A 26,884-nucleotide genomic window follows, 5' to 3' on the forward strand; every position below is an offset into this window, starting at 1 on the left:
GTAGTTGCAACATGCAGGCTCTGTAGTTGTGGCTCACGGGCTTAGTTGCTCCGTGGCATATGGGATCTTCCCAGACCAGGGCTTGAACCCCTGTCCCCTGCATTGGCAGGTAGATTCTTAACCACTGCGCCACCAGGGAAGTCCCAGGATAACCTTAATATAGACTGCGCACTGATATCTGAGCAATGAGCAGACTATTAAAATCATGAATAGATGAGAGAATTTAATTAAATTTACCACAAAATTTTAGAAAGCAATAAGAAAGACAAGACCAAGGACAGCTGACTATTGATGAACTACTGAAGACAATCCATGAAGAATTCAGAAAAGTACAAGATGGCATCCTAAAAGGATGCCTATGAAACCAGTACTGTATTTTCCAAGAGACCCATTTTTTTAAATAAATTTATTTATTTTATTTATCTTATTTTTGGCTGCACTGGGTCTTTGTTGCTGCATGCAGGCTTTCTCTAGTTGCAGCGAGCGGGGGCTACTCTTCATTGTAGTGCGCAGGCTTCTCATTGTTGGCTTCTCTTGTGGCCGAGCACGGGCTCTAGGCACACGGGTTTCAGTAGTTGTGGCTCACGGGCTCTAGAGCGCAGGCTCAGTAGTTGTGGCGTGTGAGCTTAGCTGCTCTGCGGCATGTGGGATCTTCCCAGACCAGGGCTCAAATCCGAGTCCCCTGCATTGGCAGGTGGATTATTAACCACTGCACCACCAGGGAAGCCGCAAAAGACCCATTTTATAAATGGAAAACAATGGCACGCAATGGGTCCAGCCAGCGAGACAAAAGGCTATTTGGGGCAAGTACACACTGTACCATCCAAAGTCCTCGCTGGTTTCTAGGTTGAGAACAGATTATATTAACCATTCCAGGCTGGGTTTAATGTTTGGCAATTCAACTCCCATTTGCGGCATATCAACCTTCAAAATTAAAGGCCACAAATGAACCCTCACACAGGAAAATGCTTCTGGGCCTGACCGGTGAAGGAAGTAGGCACTTCATCCACCCTCCTTTCTTCCACTACATCCTACACCTGCCTCAGCTGTCCCCGGTGGTGGTCTTCTCCCAACATCACTGCAACGCTGAGGGTCCTCAACGCAACCAGGGGAACAGGCAGGAGAAAATAGAAAAGTGCAAAGAAGGAGAGAATATCTTAGTTTTCAAAAATGTGAACTTCCTCTTGGTCAGCCAACTGGCTCTGAGGGAAGTTCCTTGAGTCTTTCACAAATTTTCAATGAAACCAATGTAATGATTGGATAACCTCAGAAGAACTGTGTTTCTGTGCCTGTATAATGAATGAGCTCTCGTATAATGCATGCAAGGCAGTATACAGAGTGTTCTGGGTGTGTCACCTTGTGTTACAAACGATGGAGCTAAATTCCAGAAATGTTGGCTGACATGGTCTCCATCTTCTTACTTGGTATGATGCTGTGTAACCCATGAACATGGTCAATGATGGAGCAAAAGCCTTCTTTAAACAGAAGAAAATCACTCTGTTTGTGAAGGAAAATCACCAACTTAATAAAAAAAAATCCCCAATGTTCTCATCTTCTCACAGTCCTACCTCCATTCCATTCTTGAAGGTGTCTATAGGCCCATGTGGCCTAGGGACCAAGGATCCTCTGTAGTGCCGTGATATTTGGGGCTCACGTCAGCAAGGTCAGGTCACTGACCTGAGCACTGAGTCCTCAGCATCTCAGAGTTTGACCATCGGCTATCACTGTGAGTTTGGCCAGAAAAGGACTGTAAAATATCAAAGGGAGTAAAATTTTGTGATGAAAGAAATCTCTCTTGAAAGGCAAGATTACCATGCATTAAGGAACAAGGCAAAATTGCTGATGTGGATGGAATTATGCCTCAAGAAAACTGAAGGGAAAAACAATCTGTAACATTCAGAGAAAGACCTGCAACTTGATCCCCACTGCCTCTGTGTGTCATGTTGAAACCCGCAAGAAAAGGAGCCCAGGATATTTGACTTTTTGTCCCATGAACCTGCTGGTTGATTCCTTTCCTGGATGTTCTGTGGGGGTTTGGACCGAGCTCAACTGTGCCACCAACAGCTCCAGCTCAAAGCCCTCAATGTGAGTTAGAGGTCGCTGGGTCGGGTCTGGGGAATAAGCAAATTACATGTAGTTTGCGAATCTCTCTGCAAGTCAGATGAAAGACAATTTGGGTTTAGCTCTAGACATGAAGCTGGAGTGTTGTAATGACAAGGAACAAAACCAACTCCCATCTCAGAAATGCTGGCAATAGGGTTAGGGAGGTTCTGGGAAAAGCATGGATCTGAGGAATTAGCAAGAGTTATAGAATGGAAGGAAAAAGCAAAGGGTGCCCATGGCAATGTGAGGAACCCTGGGCAGTTCGTGAAGTGCTTTTACATCCATCAGTGTAACTAGCTCACATTCCATCCCCATCACTCAAAGAAGAGACAGGGGCTCTGCAAAGTCGGGTCAACAGGCCCCAAACATGCACATCACCAGAAACCCTGGAGAAGGTTTTCACAGATACCAGTGTCTGGGTCCTTGTGGTCCAAGGAATGCTCTGGAGGTGGGGACTATGAACCTGGAACTGTCAAAACGCACCTTGGTGACTGACGATCCACAGGTATGAGAACACAAAAAGGGACACAGAGATGGGAAGTATTGGAGCCCGTTAGATTCATGAGGAAATTCTATTAAATGTTAAAGAGACATGCTTACAAAAGCTTATATTAAAAATTATTATTATTAAAAGTATTAATATGTCTACACTTTTTTTTTTCAGTATGTCAGTACAATAGCAAGGAACATGGATGATTTCAGAGAGGGTTTATTTTTCCTTATTTAATGTTAAAGGGAAAATAACCCCATGCACCTCTCATCAGTAGTGACAGATGAAATGAGAGGGCTGTGTTTGATTGTTCAATATCACAGAGGCAAAGTTGGTTAACGAGAATGACAAATCTGCATCCTAGGAGGAAACATTCGGAAACTGCCATCTCAAGGTTGATCTGAAGGACAAGGATGTTTTAGACCAGCTTCTCAAACTTGAGTGTGTGTAAGAACCACCTGAGATTGTTAATGTGGATTCTGATGAAGGAGTTCTGGGAAGGGGCCTGAGAGTCTGCATTTCTGACCCGTTTCCAGGTGATGCAAAAAGGCACACACACACCCAGGGGTGTAGCCAGGTGTTCCCAGCAGCTCAGCAGTAGCTATCTGCCAGGAGGGCAGATAGAGCGTGGACAAGCACCCGTGCTTGAAACCCAACTTTCATGGGAATACATTGATCACTGCAGAAAGGAGCCTGGCCTCTCAATATCTATACAGTCCTCACTTTGTTTCTAAAGCAAATTTCTGTAACTAATAATCCTGTATTCCAGTCATAAAATCATAAAATCATAAAATTAGACTACAGGGGAAGGCTGGACTTGAAATGGCAGCAAAGATGACATTGGGGCAGCAATCACAACACATGGCATCTACCAAGAGAAAAGAGGCACTGATTCCATTGCACAAAAGTTTAAGAGCAGATGAGTGGTTCAACGGTCCATTAAAGGACACAGTCTTTTTTTTAAGAAAAAAATTATTTACTCATTTGGTTGCACTGGCTCTTGGTTGCGTCAGGTGGGCTCCTTACTTGTGGCATGTGAACTCTTAGTTGTGGCATGCATGCGGGATCTAGTTCCCTGACCAGGGATCGAACCCTGGGCCCCCTGCACTGGGAGTGTGGAGTCTTAACCTCTGTGCCACCAGGGAAGTCCCAAAGGATACAATCTTTTCCAAATTTTGTTTTTAAATCTAGCAAAATCATTTTACTTAAAAACACTAAATAATAACAACATACACACATAAAGAGATTAATACCTTTGGGAGGAAATTAATAATAACAACACCTGTAATAACCTCATCAATGAAACAAGGATCCAGTGGAGAAGATATAGGAAAGGTCACAGATCGCAGACTTTTAACTGGAAATTATCTAACTTTTACCTCCACATTTTTTTCTGACCAGAAAACTAGGGCCATGTCTGAGCCAAAAGCATATAATTTTCATGACAAAAATTTGGGCTGTAACTCATATAACTATATATTTTTCCTAACAAAAATGCTAATCTACTCACTGATCTTTTTAATGAGGCGTTCACAAGTATAGGTTAATTATAACATGTATTATGTTGGAAAATGTTTTCTATGTTTATTGTTTTATACAAAATTTTATTAGCATCAGTTAATTAAAGAAAAAAGATGATGTATAGCCCAGAATTGACTGGATTGCCAAAAGAGTGAGAGTACACGGTCTTTATCCCAAAAGACCAAATTTGTCATTTGGTAAGTCCTTCCCAAATTCTAATAAGGCCTCCAGATAACATTATCTCTACATAATACACATCTATTATTGCAATCTCATAAGAATCACCAGCTATATAATAACTAAAAAAAATTTAAGAGGCTGCAATTTAAGTTTAAGCCCATTACAACAGGAATATTCTGTAAAAAAAAAAAAAAATGAGCACTTGCAAAGCCTCTGGGCGTGAGCTGGAGCTGAAAGTTAAGCATCTATTTGCATTTGGTTTAGGAAATCTTTGCCACCTTCCCATGAAATTTCGGCTGTCTCAGTGGATTTGGTGAAGATCAAAGTCTCCACGCTCAGCGAGCGGGTTTTAATCCCCGCCAACAGTCAATCATTTGATTCTCCAGGACAAAGAGCTACTCCTGGTGAAGTGCTGCCACATGGTTAGGACTTCACACGGCCTTGTTTTCACCTACTTCCATTCACTGGGATGCTTGCGTTCCAGGTACTGCAGAGACTTTACAAAATGTATACAAGGAGAATGGGAAATGCAAACTCCTGCTCGGAAGTCCGTGACAGAAAACACCGAGGGAAGCCTTTCCCTTCTCTTCCTGCCCGGTGAGCAAGTGACACGGTGTAGCGCTGTCAGGTGAGGGCTAACATCGTCCCTGATCTGTACACCTCAGGTTTACACCCACGGACCTTGGTGGCCGCTGGACCAAACTGCGGAGAGTCAGGGGCCACCTCACTTCAAAGGCCCCTCTCCTTCAACTGCATCACGTAACCTCATGATATTACACATCGTCATACGTTTAGGAAAAATTACTTTGTGAATATCACCTGGTTAATATCAACACTGGTCAGAACATCTTTAAAAGGAGGAATATGTCTGTAATTCATCTCACATCCAGACTGGGATGGGAAAAGTTTGTATAAGCATTGATGGACTCCATGAATTTCAGCTAGCGGTGACGGGGCAAAATTGTAGTGACACTGCCATGTTTAGAGTGACAGACTCTCCTTGCTGAAATCACTCAGACACTTCATTTTTGTTTTTCTGCAGGTTCATAAAAAATGATTGATAAAAATGTTTGATTAGCAAAGAAATAATGATAGTTTAATATATGTAATTACAGTATAGAATGCTCATAAATAGCCTAGTCTTTTGTTCTGCCATGATCTATAGACAAAAGAAAAAAATGAAACTTTTTTCCAGGCGTACTCTTCAATTTGTTCTATTCTGCATATGCGAAGTGTTTAAAAAGAAAAATAACTGAATAAGAACAAAGGAAATTATTTGGACCGGGGGTGAAGAAGAAAAACTTTATTCTCACAAAAAAGAAAGTGAAACTATTTATGTGAAGAGAAAAAAATCACAATCAACTCTCATTATTCTGTAGTCTTATTTTCAAGGGCTGAATTTTCCGTCTTAATAATTAGGAACTCAAGACTACATTTATATGGAAAAAAGAAGACTCCGGTTAAGTTATTGCATGTGACGCATCACAGCCCTGCAGGTGTAGCCGTCTCCATTACTCTGTGCCGTTTTTCAAACACCATGAAAGTAACGATTATTCACAATGGAATTGTAATCTATCAACAAGTCACTTTTTCCGTGGGAATAATCAATGAAGAAACAGCAATCCGCCCTGAAGCTCTCACCTCCAAAATATGATTGCTACACTTTGGCAATCAGTACAGTACAATTAATGCCTTATTCATACTTCCTCACCAAACCAAATGAAAAGAAAAAATAAACAATAATGAATTACCATCCTTTTAAGACATAAGGTATCTCACCTAAGAAAATTTTTAAAAAAAACAAGCTTGAAATTTTTGAAATCATCTTTAAAAACGAATATGATGTTATCGAATGTGTACAAATGATGATGAAGTACAGAGTTTGCAATTTAGCACCTGTAATCATCTCAAAACCATTTTCATCACTAACTATTTTAAAAATAATAGACACATTATATTCTTTTGTCCTCTGGTGGCTTATGTCTGGATAATACAGGCCAATTTTCTATACAAATGGACTGACTCTATTTTTTTAATCCACCATTATAAATTACGATACCCCTTTCTCTCCATCCACCGATCTCTTTTAAGACACAGAAATAAATCTAAACATATAACTCCTCTTCCCCAGAATTGAATTGATGGGGGCTGGCCAGCAGTCTCTACCATTTTATAAGGCAGCCCATATGCTTGATCTGAAACCCAGGGCACCTAAGAAATGAACCCAATATGAAACAGCTTCCACACCCAAAGGAAAGACCATACCTGGAGTCAAAGGCCTAGATTCTTGCACTGAGTCTGCAGCTTACTCAAGAATACTGTGACAAAGCGAGAGAGAGAGGCATGGACATATATACACTACGAAACGTAAGGTAGATAGCTAGTGGGAAGCAGCCTCATAGCAAAGGGAGATCAGCTCGGTGCTTTGCGACCACCTAGAGGGGTGGGATAGGGAGGGTGGGAGGGAGGGAGACGCAAGAGGGAAGAGATATGGGAACATATGTATATGTATAACTGATTCACTTTGTTATAAAGCAGAAACTAACACACCATTGTAAAGCAATTATACTCCAATAAAGATGTCAAAAAAAAAAGAATATGTAAAAATAGAACATAAATGTAACGTTGGACAAAGACACTTTGGAGAAGGTGAGTCTCTAATATCCCTGGAGTGACGCTCCACTATTGGGTTCCCTTCCTTCCCAGGCTTGGACACACCAACCATTCCTGGAGTCTCTGCAGGGCTTCCACACAGTGCATTGAGGAAGGAATGCAATGCTCTTTGATAACTTTGATGACTCTGTGAGCACCGAGGAGGTTAACTACACTCTCAGATTTCTCATATGTAAAACGGTAAGAATAACAACACATCACAGCTTCACCGAGAAGAGTAAATGAGATAAATTATTTAAAGTCTCAGCACAATGCTGGGACGGTAATGCATGGACAGGCAGTAGAGCTAGTGATACCAATAATTATATCACTTACTATTACTTTGAACAATACGTCTCAAAGTCAAAAATACTGAAAAACTGGGCTTCCCTGGTGGCACAGTGGTTGAGAATCCGCCTGCCGATGCGGGGGATACGGGTTCTTGCCCCAGTCTGGGAAGATCCCACATGCCGCGGAGTGGCTGGGCCCGTGAGCCATGGCCACTGAGCCTGCGCGTCCAGAGCCTGTGCTCCGCAGTGGGAGAGGCCGCAACAATGACAGGCCCACACACTGCAAAAAAAAAAAAAAAAAAAAACAAAACTGAAAAACTAACAGGAGCTAGTTTTTCCTTTAAAAAAAAATTCTCATGGTATTTATTTTTTTCCTTCCTGTTTTATTGAGATATAATTGACTGTATTAAGGTGTACAGTGTGGTGATTCCACTTACATACATCATGAATTACCACAAGTTTAGTGACCATCCATCATTTCATATAAATCAAAGAAATATACCTTTTTTTTTTGATAAAAGCTCTCAGGATTTGCTCTCTTAACAGCTTTCATATATGACAGAGAGCAGTGTTAATTATATTAATTCTGTTGTGCATTATATCCCTAGTACTTATTATTTCATTGATCAAAATTAGGACAAAAAGTATTTCCTTCCCCAAACTGAAGTTTGGAACTGCCTGAGAAATGTTCTGACTAATGTAAACTACACTGAATATGTATGAGTCAAAGTATATGTTTTTCATGTTGGGACTTCACAAAAAAAGTTTTTTGTTATTTTAAGTCTCTGCTATTACATTTTTTTTTGAAATTATTGACACATGGGCTAAAGTGCCAATTTCTAGACTTATCATGATTTGGCAACCTCACCTGTCAGCTTTCCAATCCCCACCATCATATGATGTGCTTCAATATTATGAAACTGTTTGAAAAGATCTGAAAGCATCATCAGCGTCATGGCTCTGAGGAGTGAAATGTAAAGGGTTGTGGTTGTCCAAGATCACTGATTAGTGAAAGGTAGAACAAGGATTAGAAGCCTGCTCTGGGCTGACTGCACAGACCATGCTTTTCCACAATCCAAGCTCTCACTGGAGCTTCATGTAATACCAGGGGAGAAATGGAGGGACACGAAAGTAGGACTCATAGAAGTGGCAGTCCAAAATCAGTCTCAGGTACAGGCACAGCCAGGGAATGCGTGGAGGAACTGGGTGGAGGGAACAGCAAGTTGTTACCTTCTGAGTCCCCCCAGTACCAGGCAGCACCAGTCATGCCTTCCTTGGGGCTGCCGTGTGTCTTTTTGTTCACCTTTTACTTTGTCACGTTATGCATATCTTCCCATCCTCTTCATCTACCTGTATGTACCAGAAGTTGCCTCTTTTCAAACTTTAATCTCATCAGTTTTACTAGTCTCTATTTTTCTTACTTTTATGGACAATCTTCTCTATTATTTCTTTAAACATATTCAATGTGCATGACTTATAATCTCCAATAATCCTTATGTCTACAATCATTGGGGGTCTGATTCTGTGCTTTATGGCACTTATAGTTGCTCATGGCAGCTTATTTCTTCATATATATAATAACTATTTTATTATGAGTTCAAATTCCTTTAATCTTTGATCCTTTGATCTTTTTTTTTAATCAAAATATAGTTGTGTTACAATATTGTGTTATTTTCAGGTGTACAGCACAGTGATTCAGATAGATAGATAGATAGATAGACAGAAAAATAGATTCCTATATTCCTTTTCAGATTCTTTTCTCTTTTATGTTACTGCAAAATACTGAGTATAGTTCCCAGTGCTATACAGTAGGTCCTTGTTGGTTATCTATTTTATATATAGTAGTGTGGGTATGTTAATCCCAAACTCCTAAATTATCCTTCCCTCACCACCTTTCCCCTTTGGCAACCATAATTTTTTCTCACCCCCTTTCCCTTTTGGCAACCATAATTTTTTCTCCAGACATATTTTATAAAGAACCTAATAAACCTATAGAAATAAAAATATAATAGCTAAAAAGACACAGCTGAAAAGAAAACTAGTACACTGAAAAAGTAAATCTGAGAAAAATATAGGGAATGAAGTACAGATATATAAAATGATGGGAAATAGGAAAGAAAAGTCTTAAGAAAACGATAATAGAGTGAGAAGGTCCAACATGGAGTAATGAGAGTTCAAAGAGCTAACAGAAAGTGGGAGAAGGCAATGAATATTTGGAGTGACAATGCACTGGGATTGTCCAGAATTGATGTTAGATATCAGTCTTCAGAATCAGAAAGTCATAATCCTACACCTAAATTCTAGTGAAACAGAAAAACACAAAAAATAAAGGAAAGTTTTATTTAAAAAACAAAAAACAGCTATTGAGAAAAAAACTGTTACCCACAATAAATAGTTTCTCAACTTACTGTCTTCTCAAGAGCAAACATGAAGGTCAGAAGGTAATAGAACCATAGTCTTCAGATGGTAAGAGAACATAATATTAAACTAGAATTCTATAGCCATAGAAGCATCTTAGAAAAATGAGGTCAAAATAAAAACATTTTCATTTAAAAAAAAACCTCAGAGATGACCCAAACTAGACTGTCAAAAAAGAAATTTTAACTGATACGTTTGCAAATTCCCAGATGGAAGGTCGTAGCAGCAAGATTTTAATTCCTGACTCAGTGTCACACTATCTAACACTGTCCATGTCAAAAGTCTCAGGATTTAAACAGGTTGGATGATCCTTTCAATTAAAACAAAATTAATCCTGAGATAGCACCGCACAGGGCCCATGATAGGTACGTCACGATGGATGAACAGAGGAATGGATCATTATATTTGCCTTCTCTGCATTAAGAACTTTCTGGGGAAAGGCGCATACTAGGGTTTTAAAGAACCATCTCCGCTGAAAGTCATGCTGCAGGCTCACGCTGGTGAAGGCGCAGACAGGCTCTGCACACATCACAGAGCACGCAGGTCTTGCTTGGTCAGGAGTTCATGAACGCGCCTTCTCACCTGAAAGGCAATACATTCTTCAGGACCACCCGCACCCCCATACACACACATCATTTATCCCTCCTGATAACTTATGTTCACTACAAACAACTAGAGCCACTCTTTTTTTTCTCCCTCAGAATTTGGCATAAACTTTCTTTTGGGGTCTGAATATATGGATGAACATACGTGAAATTCCCTCCTTGCTGTTAAAGACCCCTGACTTTGACTGTATATCATTTCAAAATAATGACACAGTGTTGTTTCGATATATTTGTAACAAGATTAGTCAAAATAGATTGAGTTGTTGAAAAGATCAAAACTACACAGACACACACACCTATGTGTGTGTGTTTATTTATATTGGAATAGTAGATAGATAACCTTTTTGACCCAGAAGAAAGTAATATTTGATTTATTTACTTCCATTTAATCCATACAAACTGTAAAATTTATAAGTGCTTATTAAGTGAGAAGGCTTCTTTCTTTTTTGGTACATGGGCCACTCACTGCTGTGGCCTCTCCCGTTGCGGAGCACAGGCTCCAGACGCACAGGCTCAGCGGCCACGGCTCACGGGCCCAGCTGCTCCGCGGCATGTGGGATCCTCCCGGACCGGGGCACGAACCCGCGTCCCCTGCATCGGCAGGCGGACTCTCAACCACTGCGCCACCAGGGAAGCCCAAGGTTTCTTTCTTTGAGAGGAAAGCTTTAATATTTTGTTTATCAGATCAGCTCATGTTTAATTCATTTCTTCTCCTGCCAACTCTTTAAAGAAAGAACAATTATCAACCAAAAAGATGAGGCAGAAGTCAACCATATATTCTGGTTCTGGTTTATAAGGGGACCAGATCCAAATTCTGTTTAATGTTATACTAAAAGGAAAGTTCTGATGACACAATATTTTTAAAAGAAAGGAAAGGAGATAAAAAGAGGAAGCAAGCAGGTTGCAACATCACAACAGTCCTAGGACACAAGCATCACTGATGATAAATTCTTTCGGCAAAGTAAAATTTATGATGTGGACAAGATAAGAGTATCCTGGCATCTAGTAACTCCTATTGCTAATGGGATATATGCTGCAGCAAATCGTGGCGTGTGTGTGTGTGTGTGTGTGTGTGTGTGTTTGGCCTTTTTCTTACTTCCCATCTGGCCTCTGGTTTTACTTTGGACAAAGAGTAAGGAGGGAGAGGATGCTGAGAAACCCACTGTCCCTGCAGTGGTTTCCTAGCCCTGCATTAGGGACAAGCCTTGAAATGGTGCATGAATGTGAGCAAGAAATACCCTAATATTGACACATCAACACGGCCAACTCACTTGTTCCATAAGAATATGTACTACTACCTAGAAAAGTGGGTGTTTTAGAAAAATAATTTTATATCCGCAGGACTGGGAATACTATCACACTTCCTGATACATACTCGCTAGTACAAAATTGCTTCCCCTGAATGACCAGCTTTCAGTAAAGCACTGAGTTTAAAGCATATTCTTGCCAATATCCTGATTTCACTGACGAGTGGAAGCTGATGCATCTGAGCCCACTCACAGGCCCTTGACTCTCATTCTTGGTCAAAGAGTTTTTGCATTTTTCCGTTATTAATTTATTCTGTCCAGATAAAAAGAAGAAACCTCTTGTCTATTCAGAGTTCTACAACACAAGGAACCAAAGGTCTTGACCGGAAAGGTTGGAGAGAGTAAATATGCTGTATGCTTTACAGATAAATATCTTAGAGAAAACAAGATCAACAAAAGAAAAAAGAATACAGAATTGTGGTAATTCCTTGCAGCAAGAAAATACTCTTGAACTTTTATCCCCTCAAACAATCTAGGTGATGCTAAATTTACACATTAAGAAAAACTACTCAACTCTGTTCAAATTTTAAGGGAAATAGAACGCTTTTACTGTGATTTAAGGCCTGGCTCACATTACAGTTTTATAGCTGAAAATCACTCTTCAGGAAAAATAAAATAGTTCATATATGCCTCATTTCTTGAATATATCATACAAATATATAAAGAGCTGTTCTCATCCCTCAGTGTTCCAGACTCCATCACAAGATAATAGGTGAACCAATGAAATGCTCTATTAAAAATAAAGAGCATTGTCTTCTGCATTTGTCTTGCCCTTAGAACACTTTATAATTCTCTTTGTAATTAAGGCGCTTCCAGATTATATATATATATATATAAAATCTGGAAGCACCTCTCTCCCTCACTGTTGTAGCCTCCCCCGTTGTGGAGCACAGGCTCCGGATGCGCAGGCTCAGCGGCCATGGCCCACGTGCCCCGCTGCTCCGCGGCGTGTGGGATCTTCCCGGACCGGGGCACGAACCTGTGTCCCCTGCATCGGCAGGTGGACTCTCAACCACTGCGCCACCAGGGAAGCCCAATTCGTTTTCATTTTTTTACCAATCCCAATAGTTTGACATATTTTAAGAATCCACCATCACATCACACAATGCTCCCTTAATAAATAGTAAGCACTGACAACATATGGAATGTATTTATACAGTCATTTCTAAGCTAGTTTGGCTCTTGCTGGCTTAAACTGGCTTCTGCCTGATCAGATGTCACTGGTATGTCTCAAGTGTAAATAGCAACTAGGGCAAATCAAAATAATCTACTTTCCCAATGTCAAGTGGCCTTGTATATTTTACATTGGAGCTTGATTTCTTGGAAAAATAACCTCTTCAAACAAATGAAAATTTACCTCATTGATGCAAGATGTTAATAGGGAAATTGTAGGAAGAGGTAGGGAGCAGTGTATGGGGAATCTGTACTATTTACTCCCCTTTTCTATAAATCTACAAATGTTCTAGAAATAAATTCTACTAATTTATAAAAGATAGGTTTAAAAAAAGAAAGATTTGCCAACACTGGTCTGGGACCATGATGCTTTCTCTATTAAAACCCTAAAAGATGCTTGGTAAATATATAACAACTGATAAACCTATATTGATACATTATTAGCCAAAGGACAGAGTTTATATTAAGTTTCACTCTTTGTCTTGTACATTCTATGGGTTTTGATAAATGCATAATGTCCTATATTCACTATTACAGTATCATACAGAATAATTTTACTATCCTAAAAAGTCCTCCATGTTTAACATATTTTTCTCTGGCCCCGACCTCCAAATCCTTGAACTTTTTACTGTCTCTGTAATTTCAACTTTTCCAAATGTCATGTATTTGGAAACATACACTACATAATCTTTCCAGGCATGCTGTCTTCATTTGGTAGTACACATGTAAGTTTCTTCCATGTCTTTTTGTAGTTTGAAAGCTCTTTTCTTTTTTCACTGAATAATATTCCATTGTATGGATGCACCAGTTTGCTCATCCATTCAATTATTGAAGGACATTTCGGTTGCTTCCAGTTTGAAGCAATTGTGAATAAAATTTCTATAAGGATTTGTGTGCACATTTTTGTGGGAACACTAAATTTTCAACTCATTTGAGTAAACACCTAGGAACATGATTGATGGATTGTATGGTAAGACTTCATTTAGTTTAAAAGTAACTGCTAAACCTTTCTGAAAGCAGCCCTACCATTTTGCATTCCTACCAGCAATGAAAGAAAGGTTCCTATTGCCCCACATCCTCATCGGCATTTGGTATTGTCAGTTTTTTGGATTTTAGCCATTTTAATAGCTATGTAGTGTTACCTCATCATTGTTTTAATTTGCAATTCCTAATGATATAAGATGTTGAGCATCTTTTCATATGCTTATTTTCCATCTACATGCATCTTTTGTGGTGAAGTGTCTGTTCATTTCGTTTGCCCTTTTTAGAACTGGATTTTTTTTTCTTATTGTTAAGTTTCAAAAGTTCTTTGTTTATTTTTGATGCAAATCTTTTTCAGATAATTGTTTTGCAAAGATTTTCTCCCAGTATGTGGCTTGTCTTTGTATGCTCTTAACGGTGTCTTTTGCAGAGCAGAACTTTTTAATGAAGTCCAACATCAATTTTTTCCTTCATAGGTTGTACTTTTGTGGTTGTATCTAAAAAGTCATAACCAAGTCAAATCCAAGGTCACCTACATTTACTTCTAGTATATCTTCTAGTAGTTGCATAGTTTTACATCTATATTTAAGTTTATAATCTATTTTGAGTTAATTTTTGTAAAAATAAGTTTTAGAAAATTTTTATTAAATTTTGTGTCTAGATAACTTTTTTTAAATATGGATGGCACCAATTGTTGAAAAGTCTATCTTTTCCCAATTGAATTGCTTTTGTTCCATTGTTAAGAATTAGTTGAATCTATTTGTGTGGATCTATTTCTGGGATCCTCATTCTGATCCATTAATCTAGTTGAATATTCTTTTGCCAATCCCAAACTGTCACAACCATTGGAGATCTTAAAGTCATGTAGTGGTAGTGCTCTAACTTTGTTCTTCTACAATATTGAGCTTTTGACTTTCCATATAAACTTTAGAATCCATTTATTGATATGCATAAATTAAATTTCTGGGATTATTTATTGGGATTGCATTGAATCTATACATCAAGTTGAAAAGAATTGACATCTTAGCAAGATTGAATCTTCCTATTCATGAATATGGACTATCTCTCCAATTATGCAGATCTTTAACTTCTTTAATCAGATTTTGTAATTTTCTTCATATAAATTACGTTCATATTTCATTAGATTAATATCTAAATATTTATCTTTTTGGTGTTAATGGAAATGGTAGTGTCTTTAATTTTAAATTCCAATAGTTTATTCCTACTATATAGGAAAGTAGTTGAATTTATATATTAACTTGTATCCTGAAACCTTGCTGCAACTGATTATTAGTTTCAGGCATTTAATTGTTTATTATTTGGGATTTTCTAATTTGACATTTATGTCATCTGTGAACAAAGTTTTATTTCTTCCTTCCCAGTCTGCATATCTTTTATTTCTTTTTCTTGTCTTATTACATTAGCTTGGGTTTCCAGGAAGATGCTGAGTAGGAGTGGTGATAAAGGACATCCTTGCCTTGTTCCCAATCTTAGAGGGAAAGCATTTAGTTTCTCACCATTAAGTATGATGTTTGCTGCAGGTATTTTGTAGATATAGATCTTCCTCGACTTACAATGAGGTTATATCCTATTGTAAGTTGAAAATGTCATAAGTCAAAAAATCATTTAATGCACCTAACCCACTGATCATCATAGCTTAGCCTGGCCTACCTTAAACATACTCAGAAAAACTTACATTAGCAAACAGTTGGGCAAAGTCATCCAACACAAAGACTATTTTATAATAAAGTGTTGAATATCTTATGTAATTTATTGGATTCTGAACTGATGGTAAAAAACAGAATGGTTGTATGGGTACAAAATGGTTGTAAGTGTATAATCTGTTTATGCTTATGATCACTGACTGGAAGCTGTAGTTCACTGCCACCATCCAGAATAAAGAGGAAGTATTATACTGCATATCACTAACCTGGAAAAGGATCAAAATTCAAATTTCTAAGTACAGTTTCTATTGAATGTGCAACTCTTTCATACCATTGTAAAATCAAAAAGTCATAAGATAAACCTTTGGAAGTCTGGCACCATCTGTATTCTTTTTCAAGATGAGAAAGTTCTCCCATATTCCTAATTTGCTGAGAGCTTTTATCATGAATGGATGTTGTTTTTTTATCAAATGCTTTTTCTGTTGTTAAGATTGTATGGTTTTTCTTTTCTTTAGCTTGTTAATGTGATGAGTTATAGTCATTGATTTCCAAATGTTGAACCAGCCTTCCATACCTGGAATAAATCAACTTGGCCATTGTGTATAATTCTTTTTACCCATTGTTAGATCGGGATCTACTAGTATTTCATTGGTGAATTTTGTATCTATGTTCAGGGAAGTTGTTCTGTAGTTTTCTTTTCTTGTAATGTCTTTATCTTGTGTTGGTATTAGGATAATACTACTCTCATAGAAGGCAATAAGATACATGTCTTCTATTTCTATTTTTAGGAAGAAATTGTACAGACTTGGTATCATTTCTTCCTTAAATAGTTGGTAAAATTCACCAGTGAAACCATCTGGACCTACTGTTGTCTTTTTAGGAAGGCTATTAATTATTGACTCAATTTCTTTAATAGATACAGCCCTATTCAGATGGTCTAATTTTCCTCACATGAACTTTGGCAGTTCATCTCCTCCAAGAATTAGTTCATTTCATCTAAGTTACCAAATTTATGGGCATAGGGTTTTTCATAATATTCCTTTATTATCATTTTAATGATCATAGGATCATTAGTGATGGCCCCTCTTTTATTTTTAGTATTAGTAATTTTTGTTTTCTCTCTTTTTCCTTGGTAACCTGGATAGAAGTATACCAATTTTATTGAGTTTTTCAAATAACTAGGTTTTAGTTTTGTTGATCTTTTTTTCTTTTGGCTTCCTGTTCTCAATTTAGGTGATTTTTGCTCTAATTTTTATCATTATTATCTTTTTTTCTTTTTTTGCTTTCCTTAGGCTTACGTTGCACTTCTCTATTTTCCTAAGGTGGAAGCTTATATGACTGAGTTTAGATCTTTCTTCTTTTCTAATATATGCATTCAATGCTACAAGTTTATGTTAAAGCAATGCTTTCACTGCATCCCACAAATTTTTATGGCTCAGTTTCATTCTCATTTAGTTTAAAATATTTTAAAATTTCTCTTAAGACTTTTCTGTATTCATGTAATCTAGAACTGTATTTTTATTCTCCAAATTTTTAGAAATTTTCTAGCTATTTTTCTGTCTTTGTATTAAATTTAATTCCACTATAGTTTAATTCCATTGTAGTGTGAGACTATAATTTGTATGATTTCTATTATTTAAAATTTGTTGTGGTGTGTTTTATGGCCAGAATGTGGTCTTGATGAATAATTCATTTGAAAAGAATATGTATTCTGTTGTTGTTAATGAAGTTTCTGTAAACATCAATTCGATTCAGTTGATTGATGGTACTGCTTAGATCAACTATATCCTTACTGATTTGCTGCCTGCTGGCTCTGTCAATCACTAATAGAGCAGTGTCAAAGTTCCTATAATAGTGAATTTGTCTGTTTCTCCTTGAAAATGTTATTTATTCCTTCTATCATTCTTGTCCTTTCTTTAAGTAGATCCAAGTTTCTGACTCACTTCATTTTCCTTTTTGCCAAATAACTTATTTTAGTATTTTCTACACAGCAGGATTACTCAAGATAAAGTCACTCAGTTTTTGTTTATGAAAATATTTCTCCTGCACTTTTGAAAAATCATTACAATGGATGTAAAATTCTATGTTGGTAGTTTTTTTTTTCTCTTTTTTCTTTCAATACACTACATATTTTACTACATGTTCTTGCTTATATAGTTTGTGGCAAAAAGTCCACTGTAATTCTTATCCTACTCCCTTCATAGGTAAAGTTTTCTTCTCCTATGGCTTCTTTCAATATTTTCTCTTTTTCTTTGGTTTTCTGAAGGTTAAATATGATACACTTAGGTGTAAAATTATTGAATATTTATCCTGCTTGGTATTCTCTGAGACTCTTGGATCTGTGATTTGGTGTCTGCCATTAATTTTAGAAAATTCTCAGCTATCATTTCTTTAAACATTTATTCTACTCCTTCTTCTCTTTCCTCTCTTTGTGGTATTCACATTATGCCTATGTTACACTTTTTGTAAGTTTCCCACATTTCTTAGATATTCTCGTTGTTTCACTTTGCTTTTCAGTCTGTGAAGTTTCTACTGACATAACTTCAAGCTCACTTATTCTTTCTTGGATGAATCCAGTCTGCTAATGAGCTCATCAAAAGCATTCTCCATTTCTGTTGCATTAGGTTTGATTTGTAACATTTCCTTTTGATGCTTCCTTAGAGTTTCCTTCACTCTGCTTATATTACCCATCTGTTTTTGAATGTCATCTACTTTTTCTATTACTGCCCTCAACATATTAGTCATAGTTATTTTAAATTCCATTCTGATATTTTTAACCTCTGTGTCATACCTGGGTCTGGTGTTCACTCTTGCTCTGTCTCTTCATATGTATTTTTACTTGCCTTTTATTCTTTGCAATTTTTTCTGGACAAACAGACACATAACATAGAGTAATAGGAGCTGGGATAATTAGGCTTTTAGTGTGAAATTTTATGTGAGTCTGGTGAGGATCTGGGCTGTATTTAAAGTGTGATGTAGCTGAAGGTGCCAGAGGCTTCAGTTTTCTCTAATTTCCTTGCTCTATTTTTTTATCTCCTATTCCTCATGTTTCCCTAGGAATTCCTTCTTAGGTAGAGTCTGTGTCCCACTGCTAAGGGGAAGCTTTCTATAATCTTATGATTAAATCTCAGATTTGAGTATCCCTGAGTCCCTAGGTTATGATATTCAGATGTTTTCATTTGCTTGTTTGTTTTTTTAAACATTTTACCTCCCTTTATGTGAGATGAGAGGAAAGCTAGAGCCTGGCTAATTGCTCTTTCCCAGGTTAGATAAACCTTGGTAAAGTACTTTCCCTTGGAAGACAGGGTTTTGTGATGGAGAACTCCTGGGCTTAACTGGTGAGTTTCCACTTGCTCAAAACAGAAGGGGTCTTTCTCTGATTTTCATTTGTGAACATGATGAGTTTGCTCAAGGTAAAACCCAGGGAAGTATGGGGCTCCCAGGAAATTTTAACTCTCAAGCCATCCACACTTAGGCTCCAGCAATTTGTCAAAATGACCATTTAAATGTTTCTGCAGTTCTGTTCCCAGGAAGCTGATCTTGGCTGTCATTCTCTATTTGGGCCAGCTCTCCAGATTTCAGAATGGTGGTTTGCCCTGTGACCTCAATTCTCTGAAGTATCTAAGAAAAGTCACTGACTTTCAGTTTGTTCAGCTTTTTTCTTGTTGTGAGGGCATAAATGATAACTTCCAAGCTTTATACCTGTCAGAGTTGAAAGTGAAAGTCAGCAAACTTTTTCTATAAAGGGTCAAATAATAAAGAGTTTTGGCTTTGCAAGATACACAGTTTGTATTGCTGCTACTCAAGTCTGCAGTTAGAATGTGAAAACAGCTACAGACAATATGAAAATAAACGGGCTCGGCTGTATGCCAATAAAGATGTATTTACAAAAACAGGTGGTGGGCTGAATTTGGCCTGTGGGCCACCGTTTGCAGCCCCTGCTCTAGACTATAAGGTCACAAACTGAAATCCCACCAGGACACAAGGTGATAGCAAACATGAGCCAAGTTGGATGTGTTTTAAATAGAAAATAAAGATTCTTGCCTTATATATTAAATACTTATTCTTTATGTCCACAAAAAATATGTTATATCTCATTTCTCTTGAAATACTTTTCAATATTTCAGATAGTTTACTTAGCATAGAAATGTGGGTACCACACATCACTTAATCCTTCTACATTACTATAGGGAGATAGCAGCACATTGTAAACGTAAATGGTGACCTGCTACAGTGTCTGAGTATCAGGCTCACCCAGGGACGGTGGGGACCTTGATGAACTGCAGAGGAGAGAACTGCCCAGCCAGCTGCTGCGCAGGAGGAGTAAAAGCCTGCATCACCAGACCTACATTTTTTCAAGATGACATAGAAATCTAGATTGTGTGCTACCCTTCCAATTTTCAATGATGGCAACTAAACGTGTAAGCATCATAGAAGCCAAGACTGTGTAGAACAAATGCAAATATTCTAGCTGCTGAGCCTGGCTCGTGCCTGAACTTGTCCTCCAATCTAGGCCTTCCTCCAGCTTTACCAAAAGAAAGCCCAGGAGTTAAAGAGCATGCCAAAGATCATTCAGCCAGGGATGGCCAGGTGTGACACGTATTATAGCTGTCGAGTAGACCACTTCTCTGGGACAGCTCACAGCTCCTATCAAATGCACCCTTTAGCCTCCATGGAATTAAAGTCTCCCTGCTCTGAATTTAGTCCTGAGTACTGTGTCATTCTCTTCCACTGATATCAATAATCCCCAGGTTCACATTCCTAGATATCTTTTTAAATCCACTAACTTCATATTTTTTTCATTTTTTTCCTAAAAGCACCATTATATTTCACTTAAACAGCAAAGAGCTAATAAAACAATCACAAGTACATTTGTGCTGCAAAATCACAGCAAGATAAATGGTTCCAATCAGTTACAGGAAGTCTGTAATGAACATCTTCTTCAAAAAATGTGTTTTGGCAGACACGCTCCTAACAGGCTCCAGGGCTGGGCAGAGCTGCTGGTGAGACCCCCCAGTGGGATCAGACTCCTGATATAGTACACAGCTGGCACTGAGAGAAAGAGAAAGCAAGTCAGAGAGAGAGAGAAAGTGCTGCCCGCCATGTGGTTGACAGTGTCTTGGTGCCCCAGCCTGGTATCAGGCCTGAGCCTCTGAGGTAGGAGAGCCGAGTTAAGGACATTGGACTACCAGAGACCTCCCGCACTATGTAACACCAATTAGAGCTCTCCCAGAGATCTCCATCTCAATGCTAAGACCCAGCTCCACCCAAGGGCCAGCAAGCTCCAGTGCTGGACACCACATGCCAAACAACTAGCAAGATAGGAACACAACCCCACCCATTAGTAGAGAGGCTGCCTAAAACCATACTAAGTTTAAGTTCACAGACACCCCAAAACACACCACTGGACACAGCACTGCCCACCAGAAAGACAAGATCCAGCCCCACCGACCAGAACACAGGCACCAGTTCCCTCCACCAGGAAGCCTACAAAAGCCACTGAAAAAACCTTACCCACTGGGGGCAGACACCAAAAACAACACAAACTACGAACCTGCAGCCTGTGCAAAGGAGACCCCAAACACAGTAAGTTAAGCAAAATGAGAAGACAGAGAAATACGCAGCAGATGAAGGAGCAAAATAAAAAACCACCAGAAAATACAAATGAAGAGGAAATAGGCAGTCTACCCGAAAAAGAATTCAGAGTAATGATAGTAAAGACAATCCAAAATCTTGGAAATAGAATGGAGAAAATATAAGAAATGTTTAACAAGGACCTAGAAGAACTAAAGAACAAACAAACAATGATGAACAACACAATAAATGAAATTAAAAATTCTCTAGAAGGAATCAATAGCAGAATAACTGAGGCAGAAGAACAGAAAAGTGACCTGGAAGGTAACATCGTGGAAATAACTACTGCAGAGCAGAATAAAGAAAAAAGAATGAAAAGAATTGAGGACAGTCTCAGAGACCTCTGGGACAACATTAAATGCACCAACATTCAAATTATAGGGGTCTCAGAACAAGAAGAGAAAAAGAAAGGGTCTGAGAAAATATTTGAAGAGATTATAATTGAAAATTTCCATAACATGAGAAAGGAAAGAGTCAATAAAGTCCAGAAGAGCAGAGAGTCCCATACAGGATAAATCTAGGGAGAAGCACACAAAGACACATATTAATCAAACTATCAAAAATTAAATACAAAGAAAAAATATTAAAAGCAGCAAGGGAAAAATAACACACAAGAGAATCCCCATAAGGTTAACAGCTGATCTTTCAGCAGAAATTCTGCAAGCCAGAAGGGAGTGACAGGACATATTTCAAGTGATGAAAGGGAAAAACCAAGACTACACTACCCAGCAAGGATCTCATTCAGATTCGACAGGGAAATTAAAACCTTTACAGACAAGCAAAAGTTAAGAGAATTCAGCACCGCCAAGTAGCTTTACACCAAATGCTAAAGGCATTTCTCTAGGCAAGAAACACAAGAGAAGGAAAAGACCTACAAAAACAAACCCAAAACAATTAAGAAAATGGTAATAGCAACATACATATCAGTAACTACCTTAAATGTAAATGGTTGAAATGCTCCAACCAAAAGACATAAACTGGCTGAATGGATACAAAAACAAGACCCATATATATGCTGTCTACAAGAGACCCACTTCAGACCTATGGACACATACAGACTAGAAGTGAGGGGATGGAAAAAGATATTCTATGCATATGGAAATCAAAAGAAAGCTACAGTAGCAATTCTCCTATCAGACAAAATAGACTTTAAAATAAAGACTATTACAAGAGACAAAGAAAGACACTACAAAATGATCAAGGGATCAATCCAAGAAGAAGATATAACAATTGTAAATATTTATGCACCCAACATAGGAGCACCTCAATACGTAAGGCAAATTCTAATAGCCATAAAAGGAGAAATCAACAGTAACACAATCATAGTAGGGGACTTTAACACCCCACTTTCACCAATGGACACATCATCCAAAATGAAAATAAATAAGGAAACACAAGTTTTAAATGACACATTAGACAAAATTGACTTAATTGAGATTTATAGGACATTCCAACCAAAAACAACAGAATACACTTTCTTCTCAAGTCCTCATGGAACATTCTCCAGGATAGATCATATCTTGGGTCACAAATCAAGCCTTGGTAAATTTACGAAAACTGAAATCGTATCTAGTATCTTTTCCAACAACAACACTATGAGACTAGATATCAATTACAGGAAAAAAACTGTAAAAATTACAAACACATGGAGGCTAAACAGTACACTACTAAGTAACCAAGAGATCACTAAAGAAATCAAAAAATACCTAGAAACAAATGACAATGAAAATGCGACAGCCCAAAACCTATGGGATGCAGCAAAAGCTGATCTAAGAGGGAAGTTTATAGCAATACAGTCCTACCTTAAGAAACAAGAAAAACCTCACATAAACAACCAAACTTTACACATAAAGCAATTAGAGAAAGAAGAACAAAAAAACCCCAGAGTTAGCAGAAGGAAAGAAATCATAAAGATCAGATCAGAAATAAATGAAAAAGAAAGGAAGGAAACAATAGCAAAGATCAACAAAACTAAAAGCTGGTATGGGAGAAGACTCAAATCAATAGAATTAGAAATGAAAAAGAAGTAACAACTGACACTGCAGAAATACAAAGAATCATGAGAGATTACTACAAGCAACTCTATGCCAATAAAATGGACAAACTGGAAGAAATGGAAAAATTCTTAGAAAACCACAACCTTCAGAGACTGAATCAGGAAGAAACAGAAAATATAAACAGACCAATCACAAGCACTGAAATTGAGACTGTGACTAAAAATCTTCCAACAAACAAAAGCCCAGGACCAGATGGCTTCACAGGCGAATTCTATAAAATATTTAGAGAAGAGCTAACACCTATCCTTCTCAAACTATTCCAAAATATAGCAGAGGGAGGAACGCTCCTAAACTCATTCTACTAGGCCACCATCACCCAGATAGCAAAACCAGACAAAGATGTCACAAAAAAGTACCTAAAGGCCAATATCACTGATGAACACAGATGCAAAAATCCTCAACAAAATACTAGCGAACAGCACATAAAAAGGATCATACACCATGATCAAGTTGGATTTATCCCAGGAATGCAAGGATATTTCAATATATGCAAATCAATCAATGTGATACATCATATTAACAAACTGAAGGATAAAAACCATATGATCATCTCAGTAGATGCAGAACAAGCTTGTGACAAAATTCAACACCCATTTATGATGAAAATCTCCAGAAAGTAGGCACAGAGGGAACTTACCTCAACATAATAAAAACCATATTTGACAAACCCACAGCCAACATCGTTCTCAATGTTGAAAAACTGAAACTATTTCCTCTAAGATCAGGAACAAGACAAGGTAGCCCACTCTCACCACTATTATTCAACATACTTTTGCATGGTTTACCCACAGGAAATCAGAGAAGAAAAAGAAATAAAAGGAATACAAGTGGAAAAGAATAAGTAAAACTGTTACTGTTTGCAGGTGATGTGATACTATACATAGAGAATCCTAAAGATGCTACCAGAAAACTACTAGAGCTAATCAATGAATTTGGTAAAGTAGCAGGATGCAAAAAATTAATGCACAGAAATCTCTTGCATTCTTATACACTAATGATGAAAAATCTGAAAGAGAAACTTAGGAAACACTCCCATTTACCACTGCAACAAAAAGAGTAAAATACCTATGAATAAACCTACCTAAGGAGACAAAAGACTATAAGACTATGCAGAAAACTATAAGACACTGATGAAAGAAATTAAAGATGATACAAACAGATGGAGAGATACACCATGTTCTTGGATTGGAAGACTCAACATTGTGAAAATGACTATACTACCCGAAACAATCTACGGATTCAATGCAATCCCTATCAAACTATCAATGGCATTTTTCCCAGGACTATATCAAAAACTTTCACAATTTGTATGGAATCACAAAAGACCCCAAAGAGCCAAAGCAATCTTGAGAAAGAAAAACAGAGCTGGAGGAATCAGGCTCCCTGACTTCAGACTATACTACAAAGCTACAGTAATCAAGATAGTATGGTACTGGCACAAAAATAAAACGATACATCAATGGAACAGGATAGAAAGCCCAGAGATAAACCCACGCACATATGATCAACTCATTTTTTTTTTTTTTATTGCGGTACACGGGCCTCTCACTGTTGTGGCCTCTCCCATTGCAGAGCACAGGCTCCAGACATGCAGGATCAGCAGCCATGGCTCATGGGCCCAGCCGCTCCGCGGCATGTGGAATCTTCCCGGACCAGGGCACGAGCCCATGTCCCCTGCATCAGCAGGCGGACTCTCAACCACTGTGCCACCAGGGAAGCCCGATCAACTCATTTTTGATAAAGGAGGCAAGAGTATACAATAGAGAAAAGACAGCCTCTCAATAAGTGGTGCTGGGAAAACTGGACAGCTACATATAAAAGAATGAAATTAGAACACTTCATAGCACCATACACAAAAATAAGCTCAAAATGGATTAAAGACCTAAATGTAAGGCCAGACACTATAAAACTCTTAGAGGAAAACATAGGAAGAACACTCTATGACATAAATCACAGCAAGATCCTTTCTGACCCACCTCCTAGAGAAATGGAAATAAAACCAAAAAATAAACAAATGGGACCTAATAAAACTTAAATGCTTTTGCACAACAAAGGAAACCATAAACAAGACGAGAAGACAACCCTCAGAATGGGAGAAAATGTTTCCAAACAAAGCAACTGACAAAGGATTAATCTCCAAAACATACAAGCAGCTAATGCATCTCAATATCAAAAAAAACCAAACAACTCAATCAAAAAATGGCCAGAACACCTAAATAGACATTTCTTCAAAGAAGATATACAGATTGGCAACTAACTCATGAAAAGATGCACAACATCACTAATCTTTAGAGAAATGCAAATCAAAACTGCAATGAGGTATCACCTCACACCGGTTGGAATGGCCACCATCAAAAAATCTACAAAGAATAAATGCTGGAGGGCTTCCCTGGTGGCGCAGTGGTTGAGAATCTACCTGCCAATCCAGGGGACATGGGTTTGACTCCTGATCCCGGAAGATCCCACATGCTGTGGAGCAGCTAGACCCATGCACCACAACTGCTGAGCCTGCGCTCTGGAGCCAGCAAGTCATAACTACTGAGCAAGCATGACACAACTACTGAAGCTCACACACCCGGAGCCTGTAGTCTGAAACAGGAGAGGCCACCACAATGAGAAGCCCGCTCACCACAACAAAGACCCAATGCAGCCAAAAATAAATAAATTAAAATAAATAAATTTAAAAAAAAAAAAGAAATGCTGGAGAGGGTGTGGAGAAAAGGGACCCTCTTGCACTGTTGATGGAAATGTCAATTGGTGCAGCCACTATGGAGAACAGTAGGGAGGTTTCTTAAATAATTAAAAATAGAACTACCATATGACCCAGCAATCCCACTACTGAGCATATACCCTGAGAATACCATAATTCAAAAAGAAACATGTACCACAGTGTCCATTGCAGAACTATTTACAATAGCCAGGACATGGAAGCAACCTAAGTGTCCATCAACAGATGAAAGCAGAAAGAAGATGTGGCACATATATACAATGGAACATTACTCAGCCATAAAAAGAAAGGAAATTGAGTTATTTGTAATGAGGTGGATGGACCCAGAGTCTGTCATACAGAGTGAAGTAAGTCAGAAAGAGAAAAACAAATACCATATGCTAACACATATATATGGAATCTAAAAAAAAAGAAAAGAAGGAGTGGTTCTGAAGAACCTAGAGGCAGGACAGCAATAAAAATGCAGATGTAGAGAATGGACTTGAGGACACAAGGAGTCGGAAGAGTAAGCTGGGACGAAGTGAGAGAGTGGCATGTATATATATACACTACCAAATGTAAAATAGATAGCTAGTGGGAAGCAGCCACATAGCACAGGGAGGTCATCTTGGTGCTTTGTGACCACCTAGACAGGTAGGATAGGGAGGGTGGGAGGGAGATGCAAGAGGGAGGAAATATGGGGTATATGTATACATACAGCTGATTCACTTTGTTATACAGCAGAAACTAACACAACATTGTAAAGCAATTATACTCCAATAAAGATGTTAAATCAAAAAAAAATGTGTTTCAAGTTATCTTCATCTGACTTCCCTGTGCAACTTAATCCTGCTTGATTCTGAATTCGTGTAGAAAATTTTTCATCTTTCCAGGGATTTCAGCTGACTAGAAAGCAATGTAACATCATTTAGGGGCATAATGGAAACAAGCAAATGGTTAGAATAGTCTCATGCTGGCAGATCTCTTTCTCTGTGCGCCGTCCCAGATGGAGTAGGAAGTGGGGCAGAAGGGACGGCCTAGGGGACTTGCTGGAGCTGACAGTGAAGAGACAGTGAGAAACGTGGAGCTTTCAATGTGTGGG

At 38.2% G+C, this 26,884-nt stretch overlaps 1 protein-coding gene across 1 annotated transcript in view; it reads right to left on the reverse strand.

The window, feature by feature from the left end:
• The window catches only part of DSCAM (DS cell adhesion molecule), a 737,093-nt gene that overhangs the window by 501,098 nt on the left and 209,111 nt on the right, over positions 1 to 26,884 (reverse strand). The window lies entirely within an intron of this gene.

The sequence above is a fragment of the Neophocaena asiaeorientalis genome, unplaced genomic scaffold, assembly GCF_003031525.2.
Source record: "Neophocaena asiaeorientalis asiaeorientalis breed wild unplaced genomic scaffold, Neophocaena_asiaeorientalis_V1.1 scaffold45, whole genome shotgun sequence".
NCBI lineage: Eukaryota > Metazoa > Chordata > Mammalia > Artiodactyla > Phocoenidae > Neophocaena > Neophocaena asiaeorientalis.